The 23,675-nt window shown below is 41.1% G+C and overlaps 1 protein-coding gene across 1 annotated transcript in view; it reads right to left on the reverse strand.

The window, feature by feature from the left end:
- Positions 1 to 23,675, reverse strand: part of KLHL13 (kelch like family member 13) — a 415,357-nt gene that overhangs the window by 237,002 nt on the left and 154,680 nt on the right. The gene's annotated exons all lie outside the window — the stretch shown is intronic.

The raw sequence follows: 23,675 nt of genomic DNA on the forward strand, positions 1-23,675 counted from the left end.
AGTGAGAATGTCAGAGTAGATCAAGAAGTGGAGGTCAATGGGAGTGACACAGAGGAGAGATGGGCCAGACGAGACTTCTTAGGATGATCAAAAGTGAGGAGGCTGAGCTGATTAGCAGTAATGTATAACCTTGTTGAGAACTCTGAAAATTACTTTATACAAGTAGAATATAGAATCCATTACAATCAATACATGAACAAATTCATGAATAGTATATACCTTCTCCTATTGACATCCATTAAAGATCAGAGAAAATAGACATTTTTCAACAGGTAACAAAAATAAACACATAAGGGAAATTATAAAGTATATTCATGAACAATGAATCAAATTAGTATAATTAAGCTCTTATCAAAGCAGATGCATTTTTTCCTAATGGTATTAATGATATAATTTTTTTTTTTTTTTAGACGGAGTCTCGCTCTGTTGCCCAGGCTGGAGTGCAATGGCCAGATCTCAGCTCACTGCAAGCTCCACCTCCCGGGTTTATGCCATTCTCCTGCCTCAGCCTCCCGAGTAGCTGGGACTATAGGTGCCTGCCACCTCACCCGGCTAGTTTTTTTTTTTTTTTTGGATTTTTTAGTAGAGACGGGGTTTCATCGTGTTAGCCAGGATGGTCTCGATCTCCTGACCTCGTGATCCGCCCGTCTCGGCCTCCCAAAGTGCTGGGATTACAGGCTTGAGCCACCGCGCCCGGCCAATGATAGATTTTTAAAGGATCTTTTGAAATACAGTAGTATGGTGAGCACCATATTCCTAAATAATTTCCTTCACACGTAAGCCGAATCTATAAATTTCATATTCATGACAAGTTGAATTCACCACCTCCTAGCCTGACTGTGAATGAGTGGTTGTGACATTTCAGAGAACATAGTGGGAATACTGAAAACTTTCACTTTTCATTTATTCTGACACTACATAGAAAGCACATATTCTATTTACAATAAAGAACCATGACAAAGTAGCACTCCATCTTTTGGTTACAGTTAAATTCACACTAAATATAAAATTATTGATTGCTGCCCAGACATAAGCTACAAAACATAACTCTAAAGATCAATGAATTTAAATGGCACCAAAACTGTAATGAACATCCAGTCAGACAATAAATTTAGTGTAGTATATCCCTAAAGGGAAATTATCATTAGATTCAATACTTTATCTACATGGGCAAACGTGTCTGTACAGAAACGGTACATTCCTCTCTACAGGCAAGCCATAGAAATCCAGTTTATGTATTCCATTACTAACAAAGAATTCACAATGAAAACAAAAAATAGCCTTTTGAAGAAAATGGTGGGACCTCCAAGCAAAATAAAGTCAAACAAATTCGATATCTTAACACATAAGTCTGACTCACAACCATCAGATTCTTGTTTCTTCTCCAAGTTAATCAGCTAACCTTTAATCCAGTCATTGGAGACACAAGCCCTCCCTCGAGGATGCCAGGTCCTACCCTTGTTCAAACACAAGGCATCTTCTCTTCAGTCACCCAAGCCTGATCTACCAAGGTCCCTGGGGCTGTCAGCCCTTCTTTAAGAAGCCTCCTTTCTCTTGCTGTGTGGGGACTTTCCATCCTCTCTAAGCCTCAATTTCCTCATCTGAAAAATGGGGATAAGAAAACAATAAATATCTCATAGATTTACCATGAGAATGAAAGATATAATTTTAATATAGAGAACCTGGCTGGATGCTTGCCACACAGTAGGTGATTATTAAAATATAACTAAAAATGATAACAGCAATGACAATTATGAGTTTTCTCCACTTAATTTATCTCCACCTGGACAGATGAGATCCTCACACTTGCTGTGTTTCCATCAACTTAGATACAATAATTCCAATTTTTTCTGCAAGGTCTTTTACTTGGCCAGCTCTACCCCCCACCCCATATCTGGCCTGAACATAACTTCTGGTCAACTGCCAATCTTTACAAATGATGAAATTAATGTATCTAAAGCCCACAGTTAGACTGACACAAAATCATGGAATGTTAGAGCTGGAAAGTACCTGAAATATCAATATCACCTAGTCCAAGGTTTCCCAACTTAGATTGTATTGTGGTCCAGGTTAGTATTGAAATTCTTTACCCTGGACAGCAGGAATAAGATAGGGAAGGTGAGGAAGGGCAAGGCAGGAGTCAGGATTTGATTTAAAATGTTGACTTGCTCTATTATGGATTGGCTGTTTGGAAAGATCAATCAAACCCAAACCTCTTCTTATTACAGAGGGAAAATCTAGGAGTCATGCAGGTTAAGCGATTTGCTCCAAATTATACAAAACATTAGTGGCATAGGTTGAATTAGCATCCAAATTTCCTGGCTCCCAATCCAGTGCTCCTTCTTCTATACCCTGCTGCTTCTGGGCATATCTTTATATTTGAATAGACTCTATCGAGTGTGAAGCTGTAAAAAATTATTAACATGCCTGGTCTAATAATTTGAGCTGTGTATTCACACCATTAAAGGTCTTTTAAGCAGCCAGGCTCTCCCCAAAAGGATAAACTCTCAACTGTTTGCCTTATCTGCACCAGGGCTCCAGCTCTATTCAACTCTAAACTATACTGGCTGCTGGCTCTGCTACTCATCATATTCTCTACCCACCTAGCCCTTTATAGCTACATGTTATTTTCCTCCTGGTAATAATCTGTGGTATCTGGCCCTTAGTAACTATTCAGTGTGGAACTGCAGACTAACAGACCAAATGAGTAACTACAAATTTGCCTCTCTGTATTGACAATGGAGCCTCATGCATCCTTGGATAACAACCAATTTAGATTGACCCAATTCTCAGGACCTTCCTACACAGCAGCAACTATAGGGGCTGGGAAGATGAGACTCAGGGAGCTCATTACTTAGTAAAGGCAAGACTAGTTCGCAAGCTGATGACTGATGGTGGGTAATACAGCTCTTAAAAAGGATGAGTTCATGTCCTTTGCAGGGACATGGATGAAGCTGGAAACCAACATTCTCAGCAGACCATCACAAGAACAGAAAACCAAACACCGCATGTTCTCACTCATAGGTGAGAGTTGAACAAGAAGAACACGTGGACACATGGAGGGGAACATCACACAATGGGGCCTGTTGGGGGTGGGGGGCTAGGGGAGGGATAGCATTAGGAGAAATACCTAATGTAGGTGACGGGTTGATGGGTGCAGCAAACCACCATGGCACGTGTATACCTATGTAACAAACCTGCACGTTCTGCACATGTACCCCGAACTTAAAGTATAATAATAATAATTTTTAAAAGACTGGTTTTAAATCCTAGCACTTTGGGAGGCCAAGGTGGGATGATCACTTGAGACCTAGGCAATATAGTGAGACCCTGTCTCTACCAAAGAGAGAGAGAGAGAGAGAGAGAGAGAGAGAGAGAGAGAGACTAGTTTTGATCCTAACAAGTTGACACATTTTTGACCTGGTCACTTTTTACTAGAGTTTTTTATAGGTTTAACTTCTGCCTGATTTCTTCTTCAGTTTACCTTTCTTCACTGGACAACCTTAGCAGAGTACCTGGCAAATAGAAGGCAAGCACTCCACAAAGGTGTAATGAACTCAACTTCTTCTTGCTACTTGAAATCTGCTTCCCAATCTTCTCCACGACATGTGACTGGGAGTCGTACGGAGTTCAGTTATCCTTAAAGTCAAAAGAAAAAGAGACCAGGCGTGGTGGCTCATGCCTGTAATACTAGCACTTTGGGAGGCTGAGGCAGGTGGATTGCCTGAGCTCAGGAGTTTGAGACCAGCCTGGGCAACATGGTGAAACCCTGTCTACTAAAATACAAAAAAAAAAAAAAAAGTTGTGGCAGCACGCACCTGTAGTCCCAGCTCCTCAGGATGCTGAGGCAGGAGAATTGCTTGAACCCAGGAGGCAGAGGTTGCAGTGAGCCAAGATCATGCCACTGCACTCCAGCTTGGTGACAGAGCAAGACTCCGTCTCAATAAATAAATAAATAAATAAATAAATAAATAAATAAATAAAAGAAAAAGAAAGATGGTCTTCAGCATTATGACCTTTGGTATGCTGGATTTTTAGCAGTGCTGACCTTGGTTTTTGCTTTGTTGGCTTGGAGGGGTTTTTTTTCTCCATTTTCTGATACATATGGCCTTGCCTGCCTTAAGCAATATAAGTGTAGGAAGCTGCCTGAGTTTAGGCAATCCTTCCCTCCAACCTCAGCCATGACATATACAACATAGTAGAGGCAAGATGCTAGCTATGTGGAGGGCTTTGACAGCTACCAGACTTAGGTTCAATTCTTGGCTCTACCACTTACTTCCCAGCTGTGTGACCTTAAGTTGTTTCACTTTTTTGTGCCTAAGATTCCTTATCTATAAAATAAGAATAACAACAATACCTACCAGTGGTATAAGAAAAAAAATATACTTGACTCTGTCCCCGGTTCCTGGCACAAAGCTCCTAAAACCCCTGGAATTTCCTGAGTGATAGGAGTGTCTTGTTATTCATAACGAATCTTTCTCAAACAGACCTGGGTTTATTCTATTCAGCTGATGCAGGGTAGGGCCCCTAGATAGCTTCTGGATGGGAGCTGTTCACAAGAAAGACTAAATGTGACTAGAGTGTTGGAACTTTCAGTCGCACTCCCAAACCTCCAGGGAAGGGAAGAGGGCTGGAAATTATGTCCTATAAAAACTCTTGAAAAAGGAGATCTAGAGAGCTTCTGGTTGGTTAACATGTTAATGTGCTGGGCAGGAGGGCATGGAAGCTCCATGTAGCCCCCACCCCAGGCCCTCATGTCATTTCTTTCATTTGGCTGTTCCCAAGTTGCATAACAAACCAGTAATTATAAGTAAAATATTTTCCTGAGTTATTTGAGTTTTTGTTTGTTTGGTTGGTTGACTGGTTTTTTGTTTCTGTTTTAGTTTTTGTTTTTGTTTTTTTGAGATGGAGTCTCACTCTGTTGCCCAGAGTGCGGGGGCACTACATCAGCTCACTGCAACCTCCACCTCCCGGGTTCAAGCGATTCTCATGTCTCAGCCTCCTGAGTAGCTGGGATTATAGGTACCCACCACCACGCCTGGCTAATTTTTGTATTTTTAGTAGAGACAGGGTTTTGCCATGTTGGCCAGGCTGGTCTCGAACTCCTGACCTCAAGTGATCTGCCTGCCTTGGCCTCCCAAAGTGCTGGGATTACAGGAGTGAGCCACCGCGGCTGGCCTGAGTTCTGTGAATTATGGAATTATTGAACCAGAGAGGGGTTGTGGGAATCCCTGAATTGGTAGTCAGCTGGGCAGAAGTGTAGGTCATCTGAGAACCCCATTTGTGCCTGGTGTCTGAAGTGGGGGCAGTCTTGTGTGATGAAGCCCTTAAACCGTGAGGTTTGGACTAACTTCAGGTAGCTAGTCTCAGAATTTAATTGAACTGTTGGACGCCCAGTTGATGCCCACAGTGAACTGGAGAATGTTTTTGTGTGTTTGAAAAAAAAACACCCTGTATTTGGTGTATTTGACACCAGATACAGCTCAATCTTGGCCTCCTCTCCATCTCCACGGAATCTCAGCATGCCTCACAGCTGAGTATATATGGGTTTGACTTAAAAGGCAGAACAAGACACTAAAAAAGGCAACAGACTGCCTCACAGAGTTGTTGTGAGGATTAAATATAACTTGTGATATACAGATTAGTGATTAATAAAGAACAGCTATCACTATTAGTTGCATGACCGCTTCTTCCATAGTTTCTGAATCATAACCAATGTCTTCTGTCAGAACCCCAGCCAGGTTGGCTATGACCCTCAATCCCCATCTAACCCTAACAACTGCTTTTCTTCTTAGACCAGACCTGTATCTCTCCTCTCTCCTCTCTCCTCTCCTTCCTCTCTCTCTCTCTCTCTCTCTCTCCCCGCCCCCCCACCCAGCTACTAGCTGAATTCCTGCTGCTGAAATTAGATGGTCATCCATACCCAGCCATCTACCCCAAAGCATGATATTGCCATGTGCCTCACTCATAGCTCCACCTGTGCCACTAGGCCCAAACCCTCAGATGAGACCCTCTGGACATAAATACTTGCCAATTCCAGGTGAAATTTGCTCCATCTCCTCGATGCTGGGACGTGGATAGCAGGCAACTATCCTTGGATGAGAGCCTTAACTGCTGATTCAGCTCCGTCTTGACCTCCTCCCCATCTCCACTGAAACTCAGCATGCCTCACAGCTGAGTACATATGGGTTTGACTTAAAAGGCAGAACAAGACATTAAGGTAATGGTGGTCTCATGACTTTCAGAGTGGCTGACACTAACAAAGATCTTAACTCTAACTTCAAAAAGAATTTAAGACTAAGTACCAATCTTCCTGGAATGTTCAAGATGGTTACCTTTTGTCTAAAAAAACAATCATTTTTTTCCATGTGATTCACACATTATCAGAGGTCTCTGACTTCCTTTTGAGTGTCTAGATATTCCAGCAAAAAATTTTAAATATTACACTTTCTACTAACACCCCCCAGAGAAGAAGTACATAGAAAGGACTATTGAGACCATTATGGCTCTCCTGCAACAAGAATCTGCTTGTCTGAGACCACCACAGGAGGCAGAATGAATGGTACTTCTCTGTTGATTTTTCTTAAGGATCCTAATCCAATTACCTTCAGTTCTCAAATCAAAATAAGACTTTCCTGGACAAAGATAGAAGTGAATTCATTCGGACAAGTGAAGTCTGTTGGTTCAAAACCAAACCCCCAACCATCATACATATGTATCTTTCTTCATATAAGTCTTGTTTCTAAATGTGCTGCACGTGAAAAGGCTTTTTAAAAATAAATTGGCCCACATTTCAAGCACACCAGAGGAGCTTGCTATTTAAAGGAATCTCTGTGAGACATTTTGTACAGCAAATAACCACCCATTAATTTATTTGCAAAATTTGGATTTCCACACATTGCCTTTACTTTAAGGGAAAAATGGTAACATATTTTCTACTGATTCCCAGAAGTACAAAATTATGACCCGATCATGCCAGAATCTTATCATCTCTGCATTATAGCAACAATCAGCTAGAATTGTCTCAGTTCCTGGTTACTGACACATAGTGCCATAGAATCTCAAACGGCCTTGACAATCAGGATCCCACTCTACAACAGATCTAAAATAAGCTGCCTCCCCAGAACCGAGATTACCAAAAAAAATGACCAATCTGGCCACAAAGATATTTTCATGCCTATTCCAAGCACAGATCACAGATCATATACCAGGTAAAGGTACACATTCTAATCAGAGGGATAAATGCTAGAATCATGTGCCAAAAGTGGCACCAAATGTGGCACCCAAGATGGCTGCAGGACACTTACATTCTAGTGCAATCAACAACGTGTGAATGGGCCAACATACACCGGAGTCACTGGTAAACGGCAGCCAAATTTTCTATAGGGGATGTCTGGAAGCCACGAGGAAGAGAGCAGCAGTCCAATTTAGAATTGCTGAGCTGGGGGATATTTAGAAGGAATGAGATGAAGAGAGAGGTTTTCTCACCCTTTCCCAGGCAGCCAGCACCCCGTCCCATTTACTGCCCTAAGCTTTTCTACTTTTTACAACTTCTTTATACTTTTTGACATTTCAGAAGCCACAGGCATCCAAAAGCCCCACATTTCCTGACAGCGCTCTCTCTCTCTCTCTCTCTCTCTCTCTCTCTCTCTCTCTCTCTCTCTGCCTGCCTCCAGCTTACCTATCAAACAAACCCTCAGAGTTTCTCATCTTTGTTAACACGTACAGGACTCAAATGGTAGGATTAATTTTGTCTAATTTAAACAGTAATCCACTTTGAATATTTATGTATATGCTCCTTTCTCCTATCAAGGACTTGAGATAGCTTTCATTTGAAAACAGAAAACAACAGAAGAGAAAGATAAACACAACTTTGGGGGTTTTTTGAGACAAGATCTTGCTATGTTGCCCAGGCTGGTCTTGAACTCCTGGGCACAAGAGATCCTTCTGCCTCAGCCTCCTGAGTAGCTAGGACTGCAGGCATGTGCCACTGAGCCCAGCTGAAACACAATTCTACAATGGCAATTTTAAGGGGATGGGGTGTAATGAGGGTGGAGAACAAAGCAACATAGTTCAGTTAGGTAGCTTTTCTGGACTAAATACAGGGATATAACTAAATACAGGGATATAACTAAATACAGGGATATAACTTAGAGAATCCTAGGGAATAAGTGGTAAATTTATGCCTTTGACTCTCCCTCTCAAATATCAACTGTCTCAGTCAGTCTTTCACTGAGAGAACAGGGATATACTTGAACTGGGCTATAATTGGGGAGATTTCCCCAAATAATTAAGTGGCAAACTGAGTGGCAGTCGGTGCTCTCAGAGATCAGAGGCAGAGAGATCACTGGGCACTATAGCAAGTGGGCAAGTTTTCCTGGAGCAAGCCAGAGAAGAGGCTGGAATTCTGCATTCCTGAATGACTTATTTTCCACTACTCTTTCTCAATGATCATGCCTATCCTCCCGGAAGCTTGGTAAAAAGGGGTCCTGTTGCCCATACAGCTACTCAGCAAATGAATGAACATCCCATCTCATAAACATTTCAGGAGATTAAATCTAAATCTTTATACCTGATAAGTGAAAACATTTGGCCATTTGGGGTCCAGAGGAGTCAAATAATTGGCCACTATAATTGCATGGCCTTCACTAGAATGGAAGCAACTGCCCCTGAAATGACCTGTTATCTGTAGCCCGGGGAAACTGTGTCTATAACTTGCTCAGGTGCCTTAACTCTTGGCAGAACTGATATTCAACAGTCCTGAGGTATGTATGGGGTCATAGGCTGGGTTCCCTGCCCAATGTGCATATCTGTCTAAAGACTCTACTTCTCACCCTACCTGATTTGGCCTGCCAGAGACCACACATATTTATACATGAATTCAACACAGCTCTCACCAGAAGGACATCTATTATGTACTAAAAATAATTAAGAATAGGTAACACTTCTATAGCACTTATTGTGTGCCAATAGCTATTCTAAGCTCATTACACATATTAAATCATTTAATAATCATAAATTACCTCATGAGGTAAATATCATTATTATTGCCATTTCACAGATGAGAAAACTGAGGCACAGAGAAGTAAAGGGACTCGCCATGAGTTTCACAGTCAATACATGGCAAAGTGGCAATTTCAGCCCAAGCTGTCTGGCTCCAGAGTCTTTGCTTTTAACAATTACATTATGCTTTCTGATCTGTAGAGCAAGAGGCAAAGGACTAACTATCCTGTATTACCCACGTTGGTTAAGATGGCATATAACATATAGCCCAGATAGCACGGTGATTAACAAAAGAACACAGACTAGGCTACCAACCACATGTTATAATTTGAGAAGAGCTGGACAGGATCTCCCACCCAAAAATCTCTCTCACCTCCTGCAAAAATACCCCAAATTTCCACCATTAGAAAGTCACTTCTCAGTCGGGCGCAGTGGCTCACACCTGTAATCCCAGCACTTTGGGAGGCCGAGGTGGGCGGATCACCTGAGGTCAGGAGTTCGAGACCAGCCTGACCAACATGGTGAAACCCTGTCTCTATTAAAAATACAAAAATTAACTGGGCATGGTGTTGGGCGCCTGTAATCCCAGCTACTTGGGAGGCTGAGACAGGAGAATTGCTTGAACCCGGGAGGAGGAGGTTGCAGTGAACCAAGATTGTGCCACTACACTCCAGTCTGGGTGACAGAGCAAGACTCCATCTCAAAGAAAAAAAAAACGGGGGGGAGTCACTTTTCTATATCTTAGAGTCTTTTCCATTTTCAAAAATCCCCTATGAAAAGGTATCACTTAGAAAAGTAATCTCTTAAATAATTATCAGGCGTCTACAGTGTGATTTTTAAAACAGTAAATTGGGCTTCCAGTTAGAAGAGGGGTTCTAATTCTGGCTCTGTCAATTATTACCTATGTGACCTTGGGCAAAACGAGTGGATCTTGGTTTCTTTATCTGTTAAATGGCAATGCTACCACCTTCTGCAACTCCCTCATGGGATTGTCATTGGAATTTAATGGTTCCAAAAGCATTTTGCAGACTTTAAAAGATTATACAACTATAAGGTATTATTGTGATCAGCTAAACCTCTGGTAAGATTAGATAAGTTAGTTGACAACCAGAGAAATGTATGCAGCCAGTTTAAGGTGGACAGACTGACAAGGCATGGTCCAAAAAGAATCATGTCACAAGCTAAGCATGGTGGTACATGCCTGTGGTACCAGCTACTCAGGAGGCTGAAGTGGAAGAATCATCTGAGCCCAGGAGTTCAAGGTTCAAGACCAGCCTCACAACATAGTAAAACTCCATCACACATACATACACACACACACACACACACACACACACACACACAGACGAATTATGTCACAGGCAATTCAAACTTGTCAGCCCAGGCAGAGATGGCCACCACCTGACTGAGTCTCTTTCAGGCAGACTAACACTTTAGCATGAATCTCCTCTGGTTGTCCCTGGCTCTTCTTGGCTGTGGCCTCTATGACTGGATACTCTGGATTGGTATTTCAGAGCCCCAGGTTTGGTCCTAGGTTCTAGGCCTTGGTGCTCTTTCTCGAACTTTCTCCTCTAGTGTGCTGGTTCTGGCAGCAGCTCCACCTATGGTCCAATACACCTTTCCACTGACTTCCTCAACTCACTCAGCCTTCCAGTTACAGCAACGCCCCAGATCCTTGCTTCTCTGCCTCAGTCAACAAGTATCTATTAAGTGCCTGCTATGTGATGGGAACAGTGCCCCTCTACCAGGTAAGTGGTTTCTATGTCTGTAACAGCAGGGAACTGGAGGTGACAGGCAGGGCACAGGGGCACCAAGATGCAGGAGAGGCACATGGAAAAGTAAAAGGCAAAAAGGTAGATGGGAGCGGTGGCTCATGCTTGTAATCCCAGCACTTTGAGAGGACCGCTTGAGGCCAGGAGGTCAAGACTAGCCTGAGCAACAGAGAGAGACCTAGTGTCTATAAAAAATGGTTTAAAATTAGCCAGTGGTAGTGACATGTGCCTGTGGTCCCAGCTACTTGGGAGGCTGAGGTGGGAGGATCGCTTGAGCCCAGGAGTTTGAGGCTGCAGTGAGTTGTGATTGCACCACTGCACTCCAGCCTGGGCGACAAAGTGAGACTCTGTCTCAAATAAATTATACAAAAAAAAAGTAACAGGTAAATAAAAATAGTCTTGTCTGCTTCACTCTTTTGCAGAACAGAATGTAATTGTTACAGAGGGAACTTGATGAAGCATTTACTGTGTGTTGCACACTTGGGACAGGTAGAAAGACATGCTCCCTGAACTAGAAAGACAATATAATGGGGGTAAATAGACAATTACAACTTTCTGCAAGGGCCTAAGCACCTCTAAGGAAATATCATTTTGTAAAGAATCTCTCTTTCATTGGTCACCAGTTTCTCCCCCTAAAGTTGCTAAAGCCTAAAAGGACTTAGGTAAAACATAATACAGCAGTTTGAATTGAGGGGCCAATGCTGTGTTTGAAATATAAATTGTGATAGGCTACTTTTTTTCTGCCATATATATTTTCCCCTGGTTTCTTTTTAAGTTTTATTGGGATATAACCTACATACAGTAAAGTGCACAAATCTCAAGTGAATCACTCAATAAAATTTTACTTATGTATATACACATGTAACCACTGCCCACATCAAGCTAGAAAATATTATAGCACACCAGAAACTTCTCTTGTACCACAAGATCAATCCCATCTGCACCACAATGAGGTAACCACTATTTTGATCTCGTGTAATAGTCTTTTTTATATATTTTTAGCACTGGGAAGTTAGATTTGTCTGGGGAGCTCTAGCTCCTGAATACTGGACCTTCTTCAATGTACTTGGGCAGCCCAACCTCTAAATATTTTGCCATCTTCAGTGTGCTCAAGCTGCTCAGACTCTATTTTTCTGACTGCTCTCCCTCCTCCATAACAACATCCAGCTGTCACTAAAAGAAGGAAGGAGAGCCAGAGGAAACAGACACAAACAAGGTTTATTCCACTGTTAGAACTTACTGACAAAGTGTTATCACTTTGCTAGAGGGCCAAGAAAGGACTCAGCTTTGTTCGAGAGCCCATGGGGTATTTAGGACAAGTCCACCTAATCTGTTACCCTATTGACAGCATGCCTTACTTGAAGCAGAATGAAAATGTCACCGTTATTTCCCCTTTGGGTTAGAGAATGTCCCTTTATCTTCTCCACTGGAACTCAGGAGAATGGAGGGTATCATCAAATTTGCTTGTGATCTGTCCATACACTGTGAACCCGTGTCGTGCTCTAAAGGTCCGCCCAACTAACAAGACTGCTCTTTGCTTCACCTGTGCAATGAAGGAATGAGTATGCAATCAAACCAACACATAACAGAAGCAATCGTTACACAGTATCAACTATAATGAAGGTTGATACATGGTACAATGGTATACAAGAGGAAGGAGAATCTGAGTGCAAAAATCCTTCCCAGAGGAAGCTGTGCTTGAGTTCATTTGAAAGAGGGAACAGCGGCTGGGTGCGGTGACTCATGCCTGTAATCCTAGCACTTTGGGAGGCCGAGGCGGGTGATCACGAGGTCAGGAGTTCAAGACCAGCCTGGCCAAAATGGTGAAACCCCGTCTCCACTAAAACTATAAAACTTAGCCGTGCATGGTGGCAGGCGCCTGTAATCCCAGCTACTCGGAAGGCTGAGGCAGAGAATTGCTTGAACCTGGGAGGCAGGGGTTTCAATGAGCCGAGATCGTGCCACTGCACTCCAGCCTGGGCAACAGAGTGAGCTCCGTCTCAAAAAAAAAAGAAGGAAGGAAGGAAGGAAGGAAGGAAGGAAGGAAGGAAGGAAGGAAGGAAGGAAGGAAGGAAGGAAGGAAGGGAGGGAGGGAGTTAGGAAGGGAGAGAGGGAGGGAGGGAGGGAGGGAGAAAGGAAAGGAAAGGAAAGGAAAGGAAAGGAAAGGAAAGGAAAGGAAAGGAGAAAGGAAGGAAGGAAGTGCATGGGCACAGGTTTGGATATATGAAAGGACATGGAATTATCTGGGGACTCAGTTCAATGTTGCTATAGCATGAAAAGACAGACGTATGAGGAGATAACTCTAGAGAAAAAGATAAAACCCAGATCATGAAGGACTTTATATGACCTACAAAGAAGTTCAGATTTACACCCTAGGCAATGGAGAACCACAAAAGTAAAGAATTTTTAGTTCGAAAATGACCCAATCAGATTTGTATTTTTAAAAAGTTACTCTTCCAGCAGTGTGGAGAACTTAATAAAATAGGGGTGCAACTGAAGACTGCCGCAACGATCCAGCGGGGGCCTGATGAGATGCCTATAGAACATCCAGGCGGAGATATTCTATAGACAGTTAGACATGCAGGTTTGGAGCTTAGAAAACTGGGCTGAAGGTAAGCTTCAGAGTCATATGTATATAAATGATCGTGTTTAGACTGTTCAGGGAGAAATACAGGACAGAGTACAAGGTCAAGGTTAGAGCTTTGTGAAACAACACTGAAGGTGTCAGCCAAGGAAGAGGAGCCAGAGAATGAGGTAAGGGGTAAGATATATAAACAAAAGTTGAAGATTATCACAGAAGCCAAAGGAGGGAAGATTTTTAAAGAGGGAGTGGTTAATATTTCATATGCCGTAATACATTGCAAGATAAGAAAAGTATCCAGTGGTTTGGCAACATGGAGGTCACTGGTGACCTTAGTGAGAACAATATCAGTACTAGATCACAACACATTAAAGAGTGAACGGGAGTGAGGAAGCAGAGGGAAGTAGTTAGCTTAGCTAGAGCAGGAAGAAAGGAAATAGAATATCTAGAGGGGAAAACCATAGCTAAAAGGGGCTGTGCATATGATGGCATATAACATTGCCAGAAAATATTATTCCACTGGAGGTGTTGTAAAAGGGAGCCAAGTATCAGGTTAAATATTGGCCAAAATAACTTTTAAGACAGAGATTTTATGATTCCTACAGATAAAGGGTGATATGGCTGGAGCTTCCAACATAAAGGTTTTCTCAGGTTCAGAGGAGCTTCCTGAACTGTCAAGGTGGAACAAAATAAATTAAATACATTTACCTTTTGTTGTAAATATAAAAAATGATTGGAAAGTGAGAATGCAACAGAAACCATTTTTAGGCCTTTGGTTTTTAAAGGCCTAAAAGGCTAAACAAAAACACAACCTATGCAAAGGTGGGATACAAATCATTTGTCTTTCTAGGATTTTACCAAATTGGTGTATAGATAGAATTTTTTAAATCCTGTGTGGCTGTAATTTACTGACAGAAAAAGCAAGTCAAAATACAATGGCCCAGTTGGGTATGGTGATGCTTGGCTGTAGGCCCAGCTACTCAGGAGGATCACTTGAGCCCAGGAGTTCAGGACCAGCCTAGGCAACATAGCAAGTGACTCTGTCTCTTTAAAAAGGCCTATAATTTATAATTTAACATATTTCTTTTTTTGTTTGTTTTAGAGACAGGGTCTCGCCATCTTGTCCAGGCTGATCTCAAACTCAAGCGATCCTCCTGCTTCAGTCTCCCAAAGTGCTGGGATTACAGGCAGGAGCTGCCACACCTGGCCTATTTTTCTTACTAAGTACAGGAAAACATCTTTGACATCTTCACAACATGGGCTAGGAAGATAGGTAATTAAAACTGAGAGCTAAAATACTCATGGATGATTCATATATTCAGTCAACAAACATTTATGGAGCACCTATGTGAGCCAGGCATTGCTCTAGTCACTGGATGTTAACGACAACAACAACAAAAAAAGATGTATTTTTGGCTCTTGGTACAATGAGCAAGAAAAAAAAAAGATGTTTATGTAATTCTTTCTAAAACTTGATCAACACAGTTAGAAGAACTGCCATCTTTTCCAAAATATTTGGGTTTGTGGTAATTTATATTTAAGGCCGTATTTATCTTACTATATTTAAAGCATGGTATATTAGAACAGGGGGACCATAAAGGATCACTGGCCTATCCTATCCCATTTCACAGATGGCAAAAGTGAAGTGACAAGAAGTTTAAAACACAACTTTCAACTATTAGAGCCAGGGTTAGAACCCAGAATTCAGCACTCTCTGTACCAATGAAAATCACACAACTAAAACCACATGTCTCCCCAACACCTGCACTCACCTCTACTACCTCTTTTCATCAGTTTTTCAATAATCAGTTCTACATTTTTCTCAAAAATAAATAGCAAAGCGTCTATGGCTCTATGACCCTTGGGCACTTGGCCCAGTTTTATAACATACAGCTTAGTAACTGCAAACATCTCTCATCAATGCCTTCGTTATTGGGAGGTGGGAGCGGGGGCAGCTGGCAAAGATTGCCTAGCTTTGGGCATTTAGCTAAAACGTCCAAAATTCCAGGAAGATATCGGGGATGTTTTATCTTCATTGTCTGGCTTCTAGGGAGGAGAATGTGTTGTCTTAAAATTTCTATTCAGAATTTTAATTAAATTGTGGCCCGTGGCAAAATAGAAAGACATTAAAATCAAATGCTAGTGTCTTTTTGTTTATTTTATGAGCTCTCGTCTCTGACTAGTTCTTGCTGAAATAATTAAATGTCTTTTTCAGCAAATGGACTGTTCAGGCTATTTAGTTTAATGTTTCTTATAACCTGGCAAGTATGCGCTTTATAATTCAGTAATTTCTGTTCTTCCCCCACCCTCATTCCCACATATACATACTTTTCTCCTCTCTCCCCACACAGCCTGGCTAGAAGGTTTCTGTCCATCAGAATGGCATGAATGCACCTGAAGACCAAAGCTTCCTCACACAAACTGGTGGAGATTGTTGGAGGCTGAGCACATTGCATTTGACATTAATGGGTCAGAGGTGCTTCTAGATTGAAATTGGTGAAGGTGGGAAGAACTCACAGTGTAGTTAATGAGGCCTCTTGGTCTGAGACTGACGCCTGAAATCTCATCTTTACTGATCCATTGTATTGCATGAAGGGAAAACAGATCCTAAAAATATATAAAATCTAGGTCGGGCGTGTGGCTCACGCCTGTAATTCCCAGCACTTTGGGAGGCCGAGGTGGGTGGATCACTTGAGGTCAGGAGTTCAAGACCAGTCTGGCCAACGTGGTGAAACCCCATCTCTACTAAAAATACAAAAATTAGCCAGGTGTGGTGGTGTGTGCCTGTAATCCCAGCTACTTGGGAGGCTGAGGCAGGAGAATCGCTTGAACCCAGGAGGCAGAGGTTGCAGTGAACTGAGATCATGCCACTGTACTCCAGCCAGGGTGACAGAGCAAGACTCCATCTCAAAAATAAAAAAAAAATTAAAAATTTTATATATATATATATATTCCACATGGGAAAGGGGACAGCAGAATTTACCTGGAGGGAGCAGGGGAGATGCTGTTCTTCTGTCTAGTACAACACCATTATACACCCTTTGGCGATAAAGCCAAAGCCTGAGGCACAGTCTGAAATGGGGAGATTTAGTCAAAGGGGTCTGACTGCCTGCATAATAAAGTAGAAAGGAGAACTTTCTCGGGATAAAGAGATTGTTCTTGTGCAAAATTATTTTTGCTTCCCCTGAATAGAGCCCCAGAAATAGGAGCTGGAAAGAGAGTGCAAGAAGAGAGGATGAAGATGGTAAAAAATTAACTCTGTAATTCTAATAGCTAACTTCCAGTGCATGCTTACTATGTTTTTCCAGGCATGGGGCTAAGTGCCTTTCTCCATTACTTCATTCAATTTTCCCAACAGTCTTATGAAATAGTAACCATTAGTCTCTTCATTTTGCAGATCTGTAAGTTGTAGTTCAGTGATATTATATGACTTACTGAAGAGCTCACAGATACTAAGTAACAGAGTGGGCAGTCATACTTGTCTCCTCCTCTAACTTCTCCAAATGAAAGGGGGAAATAGTGTGTACATTTAAAATCTGGGCCTACAATCTCTTAGGCTCACTTCACCTGAATGATAACGTTGATAACAACGTTGGCAACAGGCTGACAGGAATTGGATGCTCATTATGTGCTAAACTCTGTGCTAAGCATTTTACACAAGTCAGTTCATTTACTCTTCATAACAATACTGTGGGGAAAATATTTTAATTCACTCTATTTTACAAATGAAAAAAAAAAATGAAGTCTTCAAGGTTAAGCAACTTGCCCTAGCTAGGAAACAGAAAAGCTATGGAATAAGAGCAGCCTCCCACAACATGGTGGAATACTAGGGCTTAACAAGAGAACCAGCTACCAGTAGGACGTTCTTATAGAGACAAGAGACAGCCAAGGCTCCCCCAGAGAAACTGCGCCTTCAAGCCTAAAACAGCCTGAAGGCTGAAAAAATGGACTGCTGGACCCGGAAGAAGCCCACCCTTTCCTAACTGATTCTTTCTGAAGAAGCCCACCTGCGCACTGGGAACATAGGGTGGAACCTCGGAAGTTCTCACCCTTTGCAAGTGGGAGGAGCCTGGCCTTTCCTGTTCCTGTGTAGGGACCTGGGATTCAATCTATGAGGCGTGAAACCTGCTAGCAGGACTCTCTCGCTTTGCTAAGAGTTATTTTTCATTTCTCCTTTTTGCCTAATAAATTCCATTTTCTTCACCCTTGTATGTGTCGGTGAGCCTAATCTTTCTTGATCATGTGACAAGAGCCCAGTTTTAGCTGAACTAAGGAGAAAGTACTGCAACAATTCTTTATAATAGGATGTGGCCAGGAATCTTCTGGAACCCTGATATTTGATATCAAATTTTACATTGCTCCTACTCTATACTGTGATCTATCCTGAAAAAGTAAAGCTTGTAACATTTATACCCTATGCAGTGGAGACATAATAGAGAATTAAATATTTCAGTGTTGGGGTAAGGACTGCTAAAAATAGAGAAAAGAAAAAAAGAAATTTTTGGTGAATGAATGAATGAATGAGTTCTATCTATAATCAGAAGTTTTCCATTTTTAAATTCTGCTGCCCTGTAAGCTCCGTCTCTATGATTAGTTGAATCCTTTTACATGAGTTTTGAATGCACCAAAGTTTTGAATAATGAAAGATAATGAATAAGGGAAAGGACGTATTTGTGCTTAGATAAATAGGACGTGGAAAAATCTAAAAGGAAATAGCTCTCCCAAGGCTCTCATTGTCTTGGTAAGGGGAAATCTGCTGTGAGAGCCAGGCATCCAAGGAGAGAAGAAAAGTAAAGAATGCCAAGAGGAAGGGTAGAAGTGAGCTAAAAGGGAACCAACACTTACTGAGTGCCAGTACCAGGCCCTTTTATATACTATAACTCGTGTAATTCTCACAGCAATCCCAATATCTCTATTTTATAAGTAACAAAATTTAGATTCAAAAATTAAATAACGTGCCCAAAGATTCACATATAGAAAGAGATGGAGCTGGAGTTTCATCTCTGGCCTGACTTTGAGTTTGAACTCTGTCTAGAACACTCACTGCCTCTTCAAGTAGAGAGTTGAAAACAGAAGGGCATTTTAATTAAGTGAAGAAAAGAAAACATTTCAGGCTTAGAAAGACAAAACATATGGCAAAGAACTTGTGGAAAAGTTCAAACCAAAAGACAAAAAAAGACCTTAGGAAGCTGAAAGGCAGGCTTTGACTAAGATAACCTTTAGGAAAGCAGTAAAGCCTGGAATTCTAAATTCTCTGTTATCAGTATTTCCTCACTTGGTAATTGTAGCAACTCAGCTGGAGCAAAAGAGTAACAACTGTGGCCAAAAAGGCAGACCACAGCAAGCAATGCAAGATGGTGGCAGGTAAAGACAGCAGTGTCCCCAAGGCTACTGCTCAGAGACCTTTCCCTAGCCTTTGAATAGCAGAAGGGATGGCAGGGCTTACAGTCAGCCCACAGCATCTACCCCTCACCTCTCTTGACTTTATTCCTGATAATCCGGCCCTGCCCATACAGCTATCAACAATTAGTTTTTTTGGAGCCTCATAGTTTTCGGTCTTCTTTTCAGGATTACACTAGGTCATGCAAGTCGTATCTAGCCCTTAGAAGTAAACACTGTTCCCTACATCTAAAATACCCACTTCACTTGTGTTTTTCCAGTTCCTCCAAGGAGTATATGTCAAGACCATATTAAACATGGAAAGATGTTATTATGGGAAATGCAGGTATGAAAGAAAATCAGGAGGGAGCTATGATGAAAGTCTGACCCTGAATGAGGGAGAGGAAGAGGAGGTTGGGTGGAAGCATCCTAGAGTATTGTGTAGACTAAAGAAGCTTCTTGAGCCAAATTTGCAAATTCTTGAGCCAAATTTGCCCAACAAAGGTGTCCACATGTCTCCCAGGAATGAGTCTGTCTTACTATTTCCACAGTACTCAGTTATGGGAGGCGAAAGCCCATGGGAAGCGCCAGAACACATCAGCTGAGGCCCTCTGTCAATTACACTCTCTATTTTAGGAGGTCTTCCAGGCACATTCTAATGGCCCCCACACGATCTCTGTCTTCTCTATCACTTCTTCTTCCACATATCTAAGCTCAAGGATCACTTTATAAGAGATACCTTTCCTGACTCCAACCCTCCATCCCAATCAAAGTAAACTTTCCTTCAGAGAAGTCGTCTCAGTTTATATTTATATATTCATTAGTGTGATTATTAGATTAATGACTATTTCCCTTGCTAAGTTTTAAACTCCGCGAGTGCAGGGACCATGACTGTCTTTTTCACTGCTTTGTCCTCAATGCCAACCACAGTGACTAATAGGTACTCAATGAATATCTGTTGAATGAATGGATGTGGATAAATAAATGTCAATGAACAGATATGGGTTAAATAACCAATTATGTTCCTCAACCTAATGGAAACTATATAAAACCCAGGGCTGAGATGAGGCAGACATAGCTTTAAGAGGTGGGAGCAAATATGTAGGTAGCTTCAGGATAAAATGGCGACCAAGGATTCTCAAGCTGACATGAGCAACTACAAGCTGAGGCTGGCACCTGCTAGGCCAAACTGACTGGGATTCATGCCAGGGGAATTACGGTTAAAAAAAAAAGAAATAAAGAAAGAATGACTGAGAAGTAAGGCCATGCCAACAAAGTCTGTGGATCTTGGCCTTATTTTTAGCTCAGGTCTTCCCTGGTAGCCCCTCCTAGTTTTAAAGGGACCACATCCTCTGATGAGGAGAGACTGGGTGATGCGGTGGTAGTCATTGCTTAACACCCATCTATTGACAGCCCTACGATCCTCCAAGAGCTTCTTGAAATTTCACTTTTCTGAGACTCAGCTTTCTCTTCTCAAAAAGGGACAAAATTTGACCTCATAGAATTCTTAGATTAGGATTAGATAGAATAATATGATATTATTTCAAATAATATGTCATGGGATCTAACATACTTCCCTGAAAACTCTTAGTATCTTTGTGCCAAAAATAAAAGGAATAATAAAAATTAAAACAAAACAAAATCTTCCAGTGATTCTCCTGATGAAAACATGGCTTTGGACACGAATATACACAAAATCTTCACACATTTCAAGACATTTTGGAAATACCTTGTTAAAATGGACAATCCCTAATTTAGTGGACTCTGAGTATTGGCCTGTAGGTCAGAAGATATAGAAAATCATAGAATTCTAGGATCTCTGAGCTGAGAGAGTCTTTTAAGATTAGTCCAGTTTGCAGTAGTGAGCTTCAAGGATGCTAGAGAAAATCACTCATTGTCAAGATCCCATGTATCTGTACATCTTCACAGATTGGGACTTTGAAAGACCATTGCTAAAATTCATCGTCTTCTCCATAGCTGGAGCAAAATGTGAATTTAGTCTGCAGCCAAGTGTAACGAGGATAAAGCTAACTTCAGCCTGGGACTAGGGTATAAACTCATGCATATTTCTTAGAAAAGTCATGCTGCGTCATTAGGGTAATTAGCCAACACTGTTGAAAATCACATAAACAGTTAATCTGTTCCAATTTCTGATTATAATTAAGTGATTATGTGGTCCTTAAAGTCCAGAGTCTTGTTCTATTCTTGTCTGTTTTACTGACTCACCGAGTGAGGGGACTAACTCATTTAACCTTTCTGTGTCTCAGCATCTGTAAAATATGGACTACAAATACTTAAACTGTGTACAAAGCCACTTATAGTTCATCAGTTCATTCAGAGCATAACACATCACCTTCTAAGTTAAAGCAATAATGCTTTTGTTAAAACACATTAACTCCAAGATGGACTTCTATTGATTTTGTCGATTATTTCCTGGAGCCTACCACAGTGAGAACACAAGTCAGAATAAAATGCAGTTCCCATCCTAAAATGGTGAGTCCCGAACACCAGTCCACAGACTTCAACTGGTCTGTGACAATGTTTTCACAAGTCCATGGCAAAATTCAAAGAAAAACAAAGAAGATAATGAGGGGAATGTTTCATGACTTTAAATTTATATTCAGTTTTAAAGACTTTCCTTTATTACAAGTCCATTATGAGTATTTCCTTTCCATTTTTTTTTCTTGGCAATGAAATGTTCTTTATTTTATTGTGGCAGTTGTCTCTTTTTAACATCCTCACTTAGCATAACAAAAAAAATTGGCAACTCTTGGTCAGTCTATTTTTTTTCTTTGAATTTTGTTGGTCTGTTAACTCAAGATGTATGTGAACCACTAAATCACTTACCACCTACTTAAGGAATGTGATTAATCCAGTTTATAGTTTAATCTAGAAAATTGCTTACATTTGTTACTTAGAAGTTCTGTTCTGGGAATTGTTTGTGTTTATAATTAGAAGCTCCAGAAAAAGAGAACAGATTTTAAGCTCAAGATATTGCTAAAAAAAACAAAACAACAGCAAAAGGAACAAAGCCAATAACAACCAAATGGTGTCAGTCATGTAAAAGACCCTCAATAAATATTTGTCGAATATGTAAATAAATTATCAAATGAAACAAATATAGATTCAAATAATACCTAGCCAGCAGCTACTAAAAAAATAAGCCTGGGCCGGGTGCAGTGGCTCACGCCTGTAATCCCAGCACTTTGGGAGACCAAGGCAGGCAGATCACTTGAGGTCAGGAATTTGAGACCAGCCTGGCCAACATGGTGAAATCCCCTCTCTACAGGAATACAAACATTAGCAAGGCGTGGTGGCAGGCACCTGTAATCCCAGCTACTCAGAGACTGAGGCAGGAAAATCGCATGAACCTGGGAGTTGAAGGTTGCAGTGAGCTGAGATTGGGCCACTGCACTCAAAAAAAAAAAAAAAAGAAAAGAAAAGAAAAGAAGAGAAAAGGAAAAGAAAAGAAGAGAGAAAAAACCTGACGGGCAAAAGCAGAATTTTCACTCTTTGGTCAGAATAACGTGAAAAATGGCTTCTTTTCAGCTAGAAATAACTACTGAGTATTACACCCTCAGCCTAGGAAAGGCCTGTAGCTCATTTTTCTCTCTTGATAACAAGAAATTAAAGCGGTCAGAGAAAACTGAAAACATTTAGAAAATTATTTAGACTCATAGAAATTAGGGACAGAGACCAGAAATCACCCAACTCATTGCCTTCAATTTAGATAAGGAAATAGGCTCAGAGAAACTTCTCCAGGTTACCTATGCTTTGGGGTTTGGGCCATAAGAACAAAACCAAGATACTGCTGTCATCTAGTGGCAGGATACCCTAATTGCAGGGAAAATTATCTAGGCATTGTTTTAAAGATTTATTGAGTATTCAAACTACAAACTTAAAAGTTTTTAAATACTTCCAAAGGTCAGAGGAAGCAGAGACATAAAGATAGGAAACATTCAAATTAGAATTCATGGAGGAGGGAATGTACTCTGAGGATAGTGAGCTGCAGAAGAGCAATGGGTCTAGAGACAAAGATGAGTATAAAGTATTTGAGGAATATTGAGGGGTAGTAAACAATAATTGACTTGTGAAAATATCTACTATCTTCAGATTTCTCCTTTGATAGAATTCATCAACACCAGATTACCTAAGAGCTTTTACTAGTAACCAGCCACTAGAACATGGAAATAGTCTTGCTCAACTGAAGCTCACATTAAAATTAATACTCATGTTACACAAAGATACACTGAGTAAATACAAAATAGCATATGTGCAAGGTCATTGGAGGGAGTGTTGTTTGCAGTAGCAAGGGACTAGAAACAAATGTCCACCAATAAAGAACTAGTTGACAAAAAATAGCAGATGTTGGCAAGGATGTGGAGAAAAGGGAAAGTTTATACACTGTAGTGGGATGTAAATTAATACAACCTCTATGGAAAATAGTATGGAGATTTCTCAAAGAGCTAAAAATGGGACTACCATTTGATCCAGCAGTTCCACTACTGGGTATCTACCCAAAGGAAAAGAAATCATCTCAAAAGATACCTGCACTTGTATGTTTATCACAGCACTATTCACAATAACCAACTAAGTGTCTCTCAGTGGATGACTGGATAAAGAAAATATGATTATCAATGAGATACCGTCTTACACCAGTCAGAATGGCTATTATCAAAAAGTCAAAAAACAACAGCTGCTGGTGTGGCCACAGAGAAAAGGGACCCCGCTGGTGGGAATGTAAATTACTTCAGCCACTGTGGCAGGCAGTGCAGAGATTTCTCCAAAAACTTAGAAATATCATTCAACCCAGCAATCCCATTACTGGGCATATACCCAAAGGAAAATAGATCATTGTACCAAAAAGACACATGCACTTGTATGTTCATCGTCATGCAATTCACAATAGCAAAGACATGGTATCAACTTAGGTGCCCATC

This window comes from Macaca fascicularis, chromosome X (assembly GCF_037993035.2).
Source record: "Macaca fascicularis isolate 582-1 chromosome X, T2T-MFA8v1.1".
Lineage (NCBI taxonomy): Eukaryota > Metazoa > Chordata > Mammalia > Primates > Cercopithecidae > Macaca > Macaca fascicularis.